At 42.7% G+C, this 15,462-nt stretch overlaps 1 pseudogene across 1 annotated transcript in view; it reads left to right on the forward strand.

Annotated features, from left to right (window-relative positions):
* The window catches only part of LOC110973068 (3'-5' exoribonuclease HELZ2-like), a 53,999-nt pseudogene that overhangs the window by 12,414 nt on the left and 26,123 nt on the right, over nucleotides 1-15,462 (forward strand). The window contains exons 7-17 of the transcript XR_015424916.1: nucleotides 868-1,013; nucleotides 2,269-2,475; nucleotides 3,500-3,608; nucleotides 4,096-4,148; nucleotides 4,769-4,859; nucleotides 5,148-5,435; nucleotides 6,082-6,322; nucleotides 11,482-11,623; nucleotides 11,810-12,547; nucleotides 12,959-13,469; nucleotides 14,708-15,020. The product of XR_015424916.1 is annotated as a 3'-5' exoribonuclease HELZ2-like (transcript). The remainder of the gene's footprint in view (nucleotides 1-867; nucleotides 1,014-2,268; nucleotides 2,476-3,499; nucleotides 3,609-4,095; nucleotides 4,149-4,768; nucleotides 4,860-5,147; nucleotides 5,436-6,081; nucleotides 6,323-11,481; nucleotides 11,624-11,809; nucleotides 12,548-12,958; nucleotides 13,470-14,707; nucleotides 15,021-15,462) is intronic.

Genomic DNA, 15,462 nt, shown 5'->3' on the forward strand with positions numbered 1-15,462 from the left:
CAAGGGCTGTTTGGTGATTCTGTCTGAACCTCTTTACATTGATACGGAAACCAGACTTTGGTAAAAATTTCCTAACTTTCAGACTCCTGCTGTCTTCCCATTATTAATGGTGTGAAAACTTAAATAGTCAGTCGCCATTGCCCAACCAAATAACGTACACTCATGTGTTTTATCCGTGGGAGAATTGTCAAATCATGAGGTTTACACGGGTAGTTGGAATATCAGATATGGAATGTCGATCAAGTTCAAAATATATAATATCAATATCAATCAAAAATCAGTATGGGATATTGCCTTGCATGTTTATTTTGCATTGACATTTTGAAATTTGGAGATGATGGTGGGTTTTTGTATAAAAAAAGACACACAGAGCGCAAGATTACACAAACATGTCAGTAGTGTCTTTTAATGCTAACTGATGAGCCAGTTCTGACACTGCTAGGGCCTGATATTCCATGTTGCTGTAAAGCTTGTCTGTTTTGGCCCACCAAATGGATTTTCATTTAACTGAGACCTGAAGAAATCAGAATAAGCCTGGCGACGAGTACAGAAATTTACCAATTGCCTATTTTTTTTCTTCATAAACTCTGAAGCACTACACAACACCCTACACATTGCTACCTAATGTGGTAATATTAACGTTTTTATCACAAATTATAAGTTTACGGTCACGGATGATTTTGATTAAAGACTAAAAGTGGGCATTCATTTGAAACATTTATCGGTCATTGGTGGTTGAGACGTCACTACCATAAAGCGAGGGCTATACCTTTGATTCACCCTTCGAGACCTGGCATTTAATCAAGGGCATGGATCGGTTAAGCCTGCCCAGCTACACTCGATTGTTTTATCACTGTCTTCTTGAAGCTTTGAAAGTGGACCCAAACAGTGAGCGTGCAAGTTGGCAGGAGGTACTGGCACGGTTTGACATAATCAAACAGGAATTCCACCGAAACAAGAACTTGGATATCATGATTGGCTTTGAGGTGCTACTGTCCGAGAAACCAGAAAAGGTAAGAAAGTAGTCCAAATTTAAGAGTACTACATGTACATGTAGACGAAACATTGATATTTGTTGATCAGAAAAAGTTACTTGTCTTTTCTTGGATTCTTGGAACAGAACTGAGACAGTGTTCCTAATAAGTTCCTATTTTCCAAGGAGGTCAATTGAACTTAACGTCAAAAATATTTTCGAAGAGTTTCCCAAATGTTCATGTTCTAAATACCTTAGCAGCCAGTTTATGATGAATCAACACAGTATGTAAATGTCATGTAATCGCTACATAAACTGACATGTGCATGACACCTCACCCAGAGATTCTGTATCTTGATTGGCCAAGAGCTGGTCACATGGCAATCACTATTTTTGCTATGTTGTGTCAAGCAACCGAAGTCATATACCCATAGCAAGGAAAGAATGACAAGCGTGACCATCGGTATTGCGTGCAAATGTATACTGGTGTGCGAATGCATACTGGTGTGCGCATTGCGCATCACGTACATTCCACAGCACTTTTGCCACAGCCCAAGCTTCAAACATGTTGTGAAGAGGGAGATTGGACAGTGCCAGTAAAATTCCTCAATCAACTGGATATATTTTACATGTAGTTACATCCAATTCATCAATTATCATTTAAATCAAGCAGAATCTGTGGGAAGGGTGTTATAAAACAAACATTGCTTTATCTCGTGGTACCTCGGTGAAATAGAATTCTCCATGGATCACCTCAGAGGGCTCCAAGCTGTCAATAATTGTATACTACATGTATACCAACCAGGAGACGGCATTGTTTTTTCTCTTGTTCGTACAATACCAAACTCTCAGAGAATCAAAATAGATTGAACACCGTGAACAGTGCAACATTTGTTTGTGTTCTGCCTTCACTGGTTAAGGAAAATATGCACAAGCATGAACTTTTGAGCTTTAGTAATACCGGTGTGTATGATGTACTGTTAGGTTCATTCAGGTGCTGCTTTGGACCTCGTCAACTTTGCACAAGCAGTGCTCTTTGGAAGTGTTGATATTGGCTGTTTTAGTTTCCACTGAGGGATATTTCAATGTTACCAAGTGGTTTTTGTGAAGAATTTCTTCATTCTGTGTTGTTGAACTATGAAAAGTTCAAGCACCCCCAAGACGTAACTGGTTCTGACATGAAGTGAAAATATACCAGCATGGCTGCAGCTGTGGTTGTGCTTTGTTGCTGATGTATTGTTGCTAACATCATCTTCTGCCCTTACTTTTGGCTGTTCTTTGATCTGTTTTTGTAGATTCTTGAGCACCCCAAAGTGAAAGAAGTTATTAAAGAGCTGAACTTGATATTGGACCCCCACAAAGAACTGAATCATGTGAGACGTCGGCCAAAAGTCAAAAGTTCTCAGAATGCCTCATCACGAGCCCAGAATGGTGTTGCTGCAGGAGGTGTAGCAATGGAGTGGGTGCCCGACCACGTCAAGGCGAACAAGAAGACAAACCAGGTGAGACTGCCAGTCCACATAAGGAACATTCCTAGGTTCATTCATTCCTAAGTCTACAGGTACATGTATGGTGAGACAGACAAGCTATTGCAAGCAATAATGCATGGCTGTGGAACCCAGGGGCACACACAGAGCAAGTTCAGGTGTGGACTATTGTTCGACTGGTAGTGAGTTGCTTTTTAACAATATGCATGCGCAATTCTGTTACGCTTGAATAATCGTAATCGGTCCGGTTTTGAAAATTCTCACTGTTACTTAAATTTCACCGCTGGCTGCGATTGTTTCAGCATACATGTCATTGAAATCTTGTACAGCTATTTCCATGGGAATGGTTCCCCCTGTAATGATAAGTGATTTCGGTTATTGATAACCATCAGTGCTACCATACCCTTGGACTTGGTCCCAATTGGTGGACTAGATAGTTCAAATCATCCATCGTTCGGGCGGTGTTAGTCTAACTGTGGTCAGCGCTCAAACTTGCCCATCGACGCTTGTATGACTACCAGTTGCACTGAAGATTTTGAGATGTAGCCATAGTCTTCAAATACACCTGCATGCATGTACAGTGTATGTGTCGTCAGCTCCATGCCTGCCTCGCGTTGTACAATTGTCTGCCCATGCTGCATGCCTCACCGAATGAAGTGATCATCCAAAGTGGAAGGTTTTTTAGGAAAGAAGTCCAAAGGGCCCTGTGCTCTCACATGCCCCCCCCCACTCTATATATTACATGCAGTTCACTTTTGGATTCTAATATCCTTTGAATACACTGACATTTACACACTGCTGAGGGTTATGTCATGTAATGTATTGGTTCATGCATGTCATGTGTGACTCAGACTTGAGTGTGAATACTTGTGCAGATAATTTTTGTGTGTCTGTGTACATGATCACATCAAACTTTTCTCAAGCACTCATCTGTGTATTCCTTCTCACATCACTCGGTCGTGATTACATAACTTCAGCTTGGTCCGTCTGTTGTCATGTCAATTGTTGCCAATCTCTTATGTCTTTTCATGTTAATTAGAAAGCGAAAGCCAGCACAAAGAACAAGAAGAAGAATAAGACCAAGCCGCTGGTTCGAGAATTGTCGTCAGAAGAGGAAGAATCCTGTGAGGAGTCTTCTTACGAGAGTGGTGAGTCTCAGCCCCTAATGCAGTCTAATTGGTGGAGCAACACGGAGGAGATGGTGGTATTTCACATTAATAAACCAGGCTTTTGTTTTTAATTCTTGGTACTATGTTGATTGAAAATAATCACCAGGCATTCATGGCCTCGGTGTTGTTTTACATTGTTACGTGGTCATGGGCAAGACTCACAATCACTGAAAGGTTGTGCAGTGAAGAAACAAAATTACGAAGCTGTGTACCAAAGCACACATGGCATGTGCTCGTTTCCATTTAGGTTTCTGAGAACTCATGAAAACTCATGAAAGTCGAAAATCTTTGTCCTGATCCACTTTTTTGCATTTTGTGTAAAGATATTGACAGATGGATGATAAAAAATTGATATTTTCTGAGCATATCGTTCATTACCAGAGTGTGGTAAATCATTTCAGTTTCATTATGTATTGTCTGATGATTTACTTCATATGTGTACATTGCCCTGTGTGTCACTTCATAGATGCATCAAGCATTTCAACCAGAGGAACCCGATCTGATAGTACCTGCAAGCAGGTTAGTCTGTCTCTCAAGCAGTCTCTGAACATTCTTGGACGAGTGTTCTTTACCCGTATGTTATGTAGTCACGAACAGGAACATGGTTAACTGTAGTGAATCAGCAAGTTGTTTTTTTTTCAGTTGTTTACCGTGCAATGCAAGTAAGCGTCCAATGAGATTAAGTTGATACTTTTCATGATAAGGAACTTTACAAGGGTTGATATGCAGCAGCTACAACTGAAATGTAAACGAGACGTGGCAAAGATTTGCTGTCTGAGATTTTTTTCCAGACGTACAAATTGAACAAAGAATAATCACTACTCATGCCCCTTCCTCTTTACCCCTAACTACCTCTAACAAACAAAAATCCAATGGGAGGCTGTTATACAACTGTGGGGAATTTAGTACAGGTAGACGAGGTTCTAGACATACAAATGGCACCAATTACTTTGCATGGAGCTCATACAGTGTTGCTCCACAAGGAGTATGCTAGTTTGCACTGGTTGATATGACTGAATCAGGAAGGTTCGTAAAATCCGTCTGCTGATTTCTGCAACACTAAGTTTCTGATCACATATTCAGTCATCTAAATTGTTGTTGTTTGAACAACTTGATGTTGTTGAATTGTATTTATACAGACCTGCTCTGCAGCCACGTCTTCAAATTCTAGATCATATGGCCTAGATGATTTTGGTCCTATACAGCTGCCAAGCAAAAGTCAGAGCAATGGTAAGCTTTGCCAGTAGTCTTTACAAATTCTTGTTAAGAATGCCCTCTTTTTCTACCACTGAAATAGGATTAAAGACATAATATCATGAAATGAAGTCTGCGAATTTGCAAAATTGGTCTGAATATAGTGGTTTTGACAAGGTTTCTATGTCAGTTTCCACTCAAATTCTGTTTCAAATTGCAAGTTTTCAAGTAATCTCATAGTATCACTTTGCTTACTGTGGCATTTAAGTTGAAGCTACCGGGGCTGAAGCAGAAATGAACGGAGATTGATTTCATGTTTTGCAGGGGCAACTCCCAAAGCCACATCCAGTGGACCACCACCTGAACCCCCTGGAAGGAGAGCTTCCAACGAATTGCTCCCCACCAGACTGCCACCGGCCATTGTGGATTATGCCAATCTCTACTGCAAGGTGTGCAACATGCAGTCCAATGCCCATAAGCAGCTGTTACAGCACTTGGCCGGTGCCAAGCACATGGCTAAGCAGGCAGAGTTTATGAGGACCCAGCAGGGGCATCAATCTGCTGGGGTTCAGCGTGCACCTTTTCAGCCTCCACCAGCCCAGCGCGTACCCGGTATGTTGTCTTGTTGAACGTGTTTCTTAGCCTGAATTGTTAAAAAAGTAAATTACCATTCAGACTCTGAAGCAAAGACACTTATTCTGCCAAAATGTGCTGCTTCAATGCTATAAATTTGACCTCATGGCCTTAAAAATGCCTTCATCATGATTTTTCTGTCAATATTTCTCCCAGTTAATATGCAAGCATTTATATGATTTCTATAGACTAATCCCATTAGATGCCATAACTGTGGCGGCACAGCACTCACACGCAAATTCTTCAGCTTGACGCACACATGCATTTGACAAATCATGACACCCTTGACACCTCTGTAATGTGCGCATACCAGCCGTTCATACCACTTGCCCATGTCACCTGTCCATGAGCATTTTCCAACCGCAGTAATGGCTTCTAATTCTGGTTTTCAAATCTACATTATAAAGAAATAAGTGAACAATGCTAACATTGCAGTGGTTTGTGTAACCTCCTTTTCCCAGTTACTAAGTGCACTGAAGAAATGCAACCCAACCTAAGACGTAGCCAGAACAACAGTTGACAGAAAATTATTCAGTTGACCAAAAAATATCCTGTCTAATTTTCAACCATCCATGGAAGGGCATGTTCATTGCACATACCAATTGATGTCATATTTCTTGTACAGCCCAACCACAGCACTTCACTCTGCCGACCAAGAACACATATGCCTCGCTGTCCTCTCCAGACATCCAGGGTCCAAGGCCTACGATGCTGAAGTCACCAATGGCCCCTGCAGCAAACCAGATACACCCAGGACTCCCTCGTCCTGCCACTGCTGCCAGTGTGTCAGCCAGGGCTGGCAACATCGTGCCACACCCAAAGATCTCCCCGCAAAGTATGGAGTGGCTGAAGAAATTTACGTTCAGGTATGCAGGTGATGATAGCCCAGTTTGGTATTCCAACTTTATGTGTGTGCATCAGGACTGGATAAATTTTAACCTTGGGGAGAAAACGAGTTAACTGTATGGTGCATCAGTTGTAGATTGTACAAAAAACGCCTATCATTTCTATGGAAAAATCTTCAAACATTGGTCTATTTTGCACAGTTGAAATACTAAGATGCTTGTTGGTTCAACCTGTGACATGGTTAATGTGAGAACTCAGTCTGTAAACAAACGTGGCAAATGTCTAGTATTCAAATCATCTATTTACAATTCCAAGGTTCACAGGTTTTCTCTGTGTTTTCTCTGGTTTTCTCTGCACTGCATGGAGCTCCAATATCACTATGACATGAAATTCAATTCATAATACTTTCAAACTTTCATCACAGTTGTCAATTAAGTAAACAAACCAAATCTTGTACACGTATAGAGACTGTCAATATAAATTACAAATTGTCACCAAATTACAAATTGGCGCAACATAAAAATGCGCCACCAAGGTCAACTGTGAATGCTACTAAGGCAAAATACACCCCTACTCAAAATTACTCAACAGCGAACATGCCAAAAAGGCAGAGTGAGCCACTCAGGTAAAATGAGCCACTCAGGCAAAATGAGCCACTAAGGCAAAACGAGCCACTCGGGCAAAATGAACCACTAAGGCAAAATGAGCCACTCAGGCAAAATGAGCCACTAAGGCAAAATGAGCCACTCAGGCAAAACGAGCCACTCAGGCAAAATGAGCCACTCAGGCAAAATGAGCCACTAAGGCAAAATGAACCACTCAGGCAAAACGAGCCACTCAGGCAAAATAAGCCACTAAGGCAAAACGAGCCACTCAGGCAAAATGAGCCACTCAGGCAAAACGAGCCACTCAGGCAAAATGAGCCACTCGGGCAAAATGAGCCACTAAGGCAAAACGAGCCGCTCAGGCAAAACGAGCCACTAAGGGACGGGATCAAAAATACAGAGACCGTTTGCACGCGTCCGCACGCGTTCCCTTCCGTTCTGCACACCTTCCCGTTCACCCCCGTTCCAAAGAGCACTTCGGAATGCGTTCCTGCCCGTTCACATGCTTGTGTGATTCAGAGAGTATTGTTATGTTAATTGGCCGTTCCTTTGCGTGCGAGAACAGCAGCGTCACAACAAAGATGCGAAGAACAGGCATACAAGCTGTTCTTGAGTCTTGGCTAAATAAGTGTCAACAGTGTTTGGTCCGATAAGATTTTTTTCCTTCCTCTTAGAAAACGCTCATGTTGTCCCTTTGATGTACCGACTTCCCACATTTTATACATTCTTAATAAAATACCACCCCGGTCAAAGTTTTGATTAAAAAAAAAGTCGAGGAGCAATGAAATATATTTTGATGGGTTGGGTGCTTGGAATAAGAAAAAATGTGAACAGGTACAGGAAAAAATAAAAACCACGCGTCGTCTTGGTTTGGACAGAAAAACGCCAAAGAGGAAAGAATTTATATATTTGATGGGTTGGGATAGATGCTCCGAAAAAAATGCAGCAGTGCCGGAAAAAAATAAAAAAGCTCAAGTGGTCAAGGTGTGGATAGAAAATAAATGCCGAAGAGGAAAAAAATGAACATATTTGATGGGTTAGGATGGATGATCCGAAAAAACATGCAGCGGTTCCGGGAAAAAATAAAAACCACAAGTGGTCAAGGTTTTGATAGAAAAGAAATGCTGTGGAGGGAAGAATTAATATTCTTGGCGGGTTGGTTGCTCCGAATAAAAAAAGCAGAGGTGCCGGGAAAAATTTTAAAACTAGACCTGGTCTAAGTTTGAATAAAAAAATAAATACCGGGGAGGGAAGAATTAATATTTTTGGCGGGTTTGGTCCTCGAAATAAAAAAGAGCCTTGGTACAGAAAAAAAAACCTTGGAGAAATGCCGAGAGTTGGGTGCTCCGAATAAAATAACTGGGCGGTTGAGCAAGTGAAAAATAAAAAAGTGTCTCGGCAAATCCGGAAGATAAAAAAAATCTAGAATAAATCCACCCCAGCTCTGCAGGAAAATAAGTCTTCTGAGGAGTGATTGACAGCTCTATTGTTCCATTAGACACAATGTATCTTTTTAAGTATTTGGGTCATGCAGGCTCTCTGTGAAGATGCCGTTCGGGGCAGATACAGCGATCGTACGTCCTCAGCCAATTACTAAGTTGATTCTTTCTAAGTAAAACAGCCATTGGTAGGATACACTTGCGCAGTCGCAGAGTTATTTGTGTGTGTTGACCAAAAGGTTAACGGCAGACTGAAAAGTTGCTATTAAACATAAATTCCGACCCTTGAAATCTGTGAAGCACAAGTATGCTTGGATTGTTTTTTAAATGTGCAAAGGCAGGAATATTCTTTTTGCTGGAGGTCCTTAAAATTAAAGATTAAACATCTCCAAAAAGAGCAGCCAGTGGGGGGCTGAAATGTTTTTGCCTAGATCTCAATGACAGAACTCTGCAATGGTAGAATAAATTTGTGAAGGCGATAATGCGCTCTGATAGGGAGGGATACAACCTGGAATGAAACATAATGCGATCGGCAGGGCTCAAAATTCTTCCCCTAATTCTAGTGCAAAGAGTGCTGACATTGCAAGCGCTTAATGTTTTTTCTTCAAGTTCAGTATTGGCAGGCTCCACATACCGAATATAAATAATGGCGCGATCGGCTAACCTCAAAGGCTGGAAAGATCTTTCTACTCCAGAACAAACACACCACCCCCCTCTCAAAACTTTATACAATGTATATCTTTTTGCTGATAAGAAGCAAAGTATTACTTTGTGGAATGCAGCGTTTAAGCACTCTACATCAGAGAATTAAAAAGAAATGTCTTAAGCAGAAGAGTGACACAACATTTAATTTTCCCCGCCGTTCACTGAGAATTTTATTTCCTATCCATGGACGGTTGTTAGAACACCATTCTTGTTTCGGGGACTTCACATTTTCTTCGCATAGGTTTTATGCCACCATGGGGGCCACAACATCTTGCTGTGTGCACAGACCGTGACAGGTCTTTTGTTGTAGAGGAACGCAAGGGAACGGGAAGGCCGTTCTCAGGCGTGCCAAGTGGAGAAGCTTGAACAAAAGAATGCGTTCCTGGCGTTCGTACGCGTGCGAACGGTCTCTGTATTTTTGATGCCGTCCCTAAGGCAAAATGCGCCGTGTTTAATTAGACACTAAGTAACTAACTAACCATCAAGGTGGTCTTCCAACATTTAGTGAGACCACAAACTCACAGCAAACAACAAATTCAATTAAGTAATCCTTAACCAAAATAATGTTCAGTCCATCCTTCCGCTATCATTCAATGGTTCTTGCGTCCCGGCTGGATGTGCTGAAAACACCATATCTGTTGACGCACACAGGTAGATGCAGCCGCACTCAGGAGCAAGGTCGCCACGTCCACAATAGTCATGACATCTCCCCTTTCAGGTACCATGCTGCGCAAGACGTTGGTAGTAAAACTTGGGTTGTCATTAAGTGCCACTTATCAAGGGCCCTCTGAAAAATTAAGATTTTTGTACAGGAAAATACAGGATTGGTTGTGTAATTCACACATAAATAAAGTGCACAATTCAACTGAGTTTTGTCAGTACCTATCAGATGACATGCTAACATTCAATTAAATCATTTAAATGCACTTCAAAGATAAAAGAAAGGAAAATCTTCTTACAGATATGTGGCCTCGGTTGTTGCTTGTAATTGGTCACCAGTCCAATAATCACACGGTTTATGGAGTCATGAACACTCAGCAAACAAGCTAGAAAAGCAAATATCAAACCCCAACAGCAAACTCTCTAGTAAATGTGTGGAGCTATCTGAGAACGGAGTTTGACCACTGGTGACTAAGACAGCAAAATTACTGACCCCTGGTGATTGGGTAAGGCACACTTTATATACACACACATCAACTCACACCACCGCCTCACACTCCAGTGCCCATAATAAAAGGGCGACACCCAATTGTTCACATTCCACTGGCATTGTATGCACTTACCCTCTGGAGTCTCTAATGCAGGATTCACATTGTAGAGTCCTAGACATCATTTCCAATGCAAATGAATGACATCAGGGCATAAAGTAGATATTCAGCACTTACAACTAAACAAGGGAGGAGTGCAACAAACTTCTATGACAGCAAACAAAATTGAGAAAGGAAAACACATTTTATTTTACAGAACACACAACCTGACTCAAATCCGATTTTTTCGTTGTACTTAATGCCAGTACAGTGATTCTTAGATGATCAGTAAGGGCCGGCGACCATTTAGACCCGGTTTGAAAAGGGCCCCCCCGGTAAGCTCGCCCGGTTGCAAAAACCCCTTTCATACCGGCCTGGCTACCGGCCTGGGATGCTGGACTGGTTGTTGATCTCGAACTTCTTATTGTTCGCAAGTACTGGTACATGTAATCTATCCCAGAAGGAACCTGCTTGTGGTTTTTAATCCTTCGGCTCTATACAATGTTTACACTAATCCGCTCAAACCCCTATTCATCTGTGCAAGCATGGTGGGGGAAGCCTTTCATCAGGGACTTTGAAATGCCAATATGCAGACAGGCCTTATACCGGCCTGGAGTAGGCTGAATACCGGGCAGGCATTATACCGGGTGGGCTACCGGGGGGGCCCTTTTCAAACCGGGTCTAAATGGTCGCCGTCCCTAACTCAAGCACTCACCGCGCTGTGAAACAAATCGGAAAGTAATTTTTAAGAAAAGGCCAAGTGAGAAATAGTTTGGAAGGTCTGAGACTTACTAATAAGCCACTTGCAAATTAAATTTTATTAAAATCAGGTACACTGTGTTATCTGATTGCTCAAAAACGAAACAATTTGAATTCCCTAGACTAAAGACACTGTTGCTATACCTTGTGATTCGGGGCAAGCTTTTGCATAGCTACCTCCATCTCTGGGATGGACCAGTTCCTTTGTGCCGTTCTTATCCATTGAGAACAATGTATTGTTGCAAGGCGTCTCGTATGTAACTAAGCAAAAGCTTGCCCTGAATCACAAGGTACAGCAACAGTGGTTTTAGTAGGGAGAATTCAAATTGTTATGTTCATGTGTGAATTTAGAGAACTAGATTTTATTCAAATTTAACTCGCAAATGGCTTATTTGAAGAGATTGTTGATTCTTGTCTCTTTCAGGCTTGCGTGTGAAAAGTGCTTCCCAACAATTGCCGGCAAGTTTGGCTACAAGGGGCACAGATACCAACCACGTGATAATCATCACTGCTATGGCGGATGGCTGATCTGCAGACTAGGCAGCTTGTCACACCCCTCAGAAGAGGTTTGTACCAAGATTGATTTGTTTGCAGTGTGATTGGTCAGAGGATTGGATGTGTTTGAATCAGGTTATGTGATTGTGTCAACGGGCAGTTTACTTGTTCATATCCATCTGTTTTTAAGTAGAGCCATTTCTAAACAGTACTTGCAGTTCTTTTCTCAGTATGTTATTAACCTTTTTTCCCCACAGATATGGGGAAAAATTCGTTGCAGAACCAAGCCAGATTTTATGGGGCCTTACAGCCTCTGTCAGCAGTTCGACTCTGGCAATCCGTGCAAGGTTGGTGAGGATAATTGCTGGTACTGCCACAGCCGGGAGGAGCTGATGATATGGGATGCGGACCGTGCCGGTAGCTTCAAAGGCAAGGAGATTGTGAATTTCCTACGTTATTCCCAGGGCATTGGTGTCAAGCAGCCCAAGGAGGAGCCCAAACAGGACCAGTCTGGCTTCACAGTGGTGTCGCACCAGGGCTCCAACCGAGCCAAACCGGTGCAGCCCTATCCGGGAACCGGCATGGGAGCCAGCAAGATGGCCCCCATCGCTGTCCCAAATGCTGCGAAGGCCGTCCTTCCTGAGCAGCCCAAGAAGAAGCCACCTGTCGACGAGAGCCTCCGCAAGTGGCACCTGATGCTGATGGCCAGAGTTGGGGGCCACTTCCTGTACCTGTGCGGGAGGTGTTTCGACGGTGCCCCGCCGGTCATGGCCCTGAGGAGCCCCACAACACCATTCTGCAGCAATGAGGAAGGGCCGCATCCCTGGGAGCAGAGTAAGGTCCTGGTCCACATCTTTAACGAGAAGGGCAAGGCCCGATACCAGAAGGTCCGGCCCAAGCCTAAGGGGATACCCGCCAGGGCCTACCTGTGCTACAACATCCAGAAGCGGTTTGGCTGTCGGTTTGGAGATTCCTGCAAGTTTGCTCACAACCTGGTAAGAAGAATATCCGTTTCCTCCTTGCTACCTCATTCCTCCCTCTCTTCAAGGGGGTCTTGTAGCCTTTAATTCCCCACTGGCCGTAGTGTATGCTGTAGTCTATTCAAAGGTTGATGAAAAAGCATTAATTGATGGTATGACACCCCTTACCTTGAGCATTCTAGACCTTACAATTTAGTAATGAGTCAGCTCAGTATTTCAAACAGGCAAATTCATTAGAGAACAAACTGACATGCTAGCTTTAACACATTCACCGATTTTGGAAATAATTGAGTGATTTACAGTATTTTTATGCATTTCGTCTAACTAAACCAGGGTTTCATCATTTATCAAAGAACTTTTTTCCCTGTGGCTCTTGGAGCACAGGTTTTAAAAGATTCAATTGTTTTCTGAATTCCTTTGAAACAGATTGAAATAGAGGTCTGGGAATTTGAGGTGTTGTACTCATTGATGCGAGACACCATAGTACAGCTGTGCTCAGAAGCAGCGTCTCGTCAGCCAGCCCAGGCTCCGCAGCCTCCTGCTTCCTCAGCTCCTGGCCCAACCCCCAAGGCAGCACCCCCTGCCAGTCAACCCTTGCCAACCCCATCTGTGTCCCAGGCCATTCCCAAGTTCAACAATAACATCCAGTACGTGTGCGGCCTGTGCTTCTCGCGGACCAACCAGTGCGTGGGCCAGAACCCCCGCAAGCGAGACAACTGCGCAGGGAGCAACCCCCATCCCTGGCAGCACAAGATAGTGGTGGTGTACTCGGTGGCCAGGAAGAGGTTCTTCCCTGTTAAGCCCCGACATCCCAACCTACGTCGTGAAATCCATCCCAAACTGTGTAAACACCTCGACAAGTGCCATCGAGCAGAGTGCATGTTTCCTCACTGCGAAGAGGAAAGTAGCCTCTGGAGATACATGGCACAATACAGTTGTGAGTATTTAGTGTCACTCATGAGGTGGTAATCAAGCCGAATGTTGCCAACCGATGGCTGCTTTCATTCAAATCGTGGAAATCATTCAAATCAGTTGGAATTTACACCTGGAAGGAATTTTTACAGTTAATCTTGAAAAAGTTTCTGTTGGAAATTTATCCCTTTGAAAATTCTCCCAAATTTGCAACACTCATCATACATATTCATGAACTAATGCTGTATAAACCTGACCGCGTACAACATACATCTCAACTATCCTAAAAACTTCATCTGTGTGTTATTATCGGACAAACGCCATCCAACTGGGAAATGTGATTCCTCGTTCTGGAAGCCCCAGTTCCCAGTTGAAGTACAGGTTAAACATTGAGGAGGCTATTTCTCATTCAACACTGATTCACTTTATTACACCTGTCCATTAAGTGATGTTATCTCCCTGACTGGCTGTTGTGATATTCTAACCTGACTAATGCTTATGACTGCACAGGTCAAATATATTGATAAATTGGAGTATTTTATGTACCCGGTGGTTGTAAGCCATTAGTAGTTGTGCGCTTTGTCAAACAAGGTTTATTTCTCATTGGGGAAATTCCAAATGCTAACTACCCACTCCGAGTCATAATTTGAGAAATTGTACAATAGATCCGATTGCTGTGTATTATTTGATGGTGTATTGTCAATCTAGGAACCAAACTTCGATTAGGACATTTCTCATCAGGAAAAGTTCCCATCCCAGTAATGGTGATGAAAAACCAAAACATTATACATGTAATCCAAATGCTGCTGGGTTTTCCAAGGCAGATTTCTCTGAACTGGGGTGTTTTTGTTGTTTTGGAATACAAAGCCATAGCCGATATTCAATAGAATTTGCAAAGCGATGTAACTTAAGAATGTCATTGGCCATTTGGATTACTTATTTAGTGAAATAATTCACCTACGGTCAGAATGCATTTAGACCTTTGAATGTCGGTGTACTGATCAGGCATGCAGCTTTCTCAGATCTGCTGATTTCCTCACTTTTCACTTCACACTCATGCCGCTGAAAATTAAAAAACACTTTACAAAGTCTTGTAAAGATTTAGAATTGCCTCTTTTTTTGGTTAAAGTTCAAGTTGCAAGCCTGACCGATAGCATGTAGATGTTGTATTTTCCAAAGGTTATGTACTAGTTTTCAGTGGCCAGTTGTGCCCTCCTGTACATTCCTCTTGTTGCTTTCCATTTTCCCTTCTTTGGCTTAAAGTTAAAACTCTTGACGAGGTGATGTCAATCGTTCAGAGGCCAGCACCAGCAAGTGCCAAGAGTCCTCCAGCATCTTCCAATGATTCATTGCCCCGCGACTCCACGGCTCCTCCTCAGGTGACCCCTGGGCCTTTCACTGTCCAGCGCTACTACTGCAGTTATTGCAACCGGGCCTTTGCCCAGGTCTGGGAACTGGAACAGCACACCCAGACCATTGACCATAGGTCAAAGGTCAACTCGGACAAGGAGAGGCAGTGGAAGTACCGCAGTCCACCGTGGGGCGTTGTCAACGGAGAGTACAAAGAATGCGAACAGTGAGTAAAGTTATGAAACATGTCACACAATGTTCCGTCTCATGGCAGTTAAAGAAGACATTCTTTTATCAAATAAAGTAATCTAGTTGAAATTCCAAACATTTTTGGAATGTGAGTTGCTTTGGTATTTATTATTATGTCAATAGAGTGGAGGCTGCTATAACAAACACCGTTATATAAAACATTTTGTGTGGACCCCCTTTTGCTCTTTATAGCAGCATTCCACCGTGGTACATTAACCGAGTTTAGTCCATATGACAACCCCTTTGCTTCTTGAGAATACGCTCTTTCTTCTGGATCTATCTTTTGGCAGATTTCAGCTGAGTTAATTCACATAGATAACCACTATTTGTCATCAAGGCCTCTAACTGTAAACATATGAGTATTGGGTGGTTGAAGAACTGTTAAGAATCTCCAGAGCAAAAAAAAAGGCCCATTTGCA

This window comes from Acanthaster planci, linkage group LG03, assembly GCF_054643075.1.
Source record: "Acanthaster planci isolate LZ-2023a linkage group LG03, COTS_SCS, whole genome shotgun sequence".
NCBI lineage: Eukaryota > Metazoa > Echinodermata > Asteroidea > Valvatida > Acanthasteridae > Acanthaster > Acanthaster planci.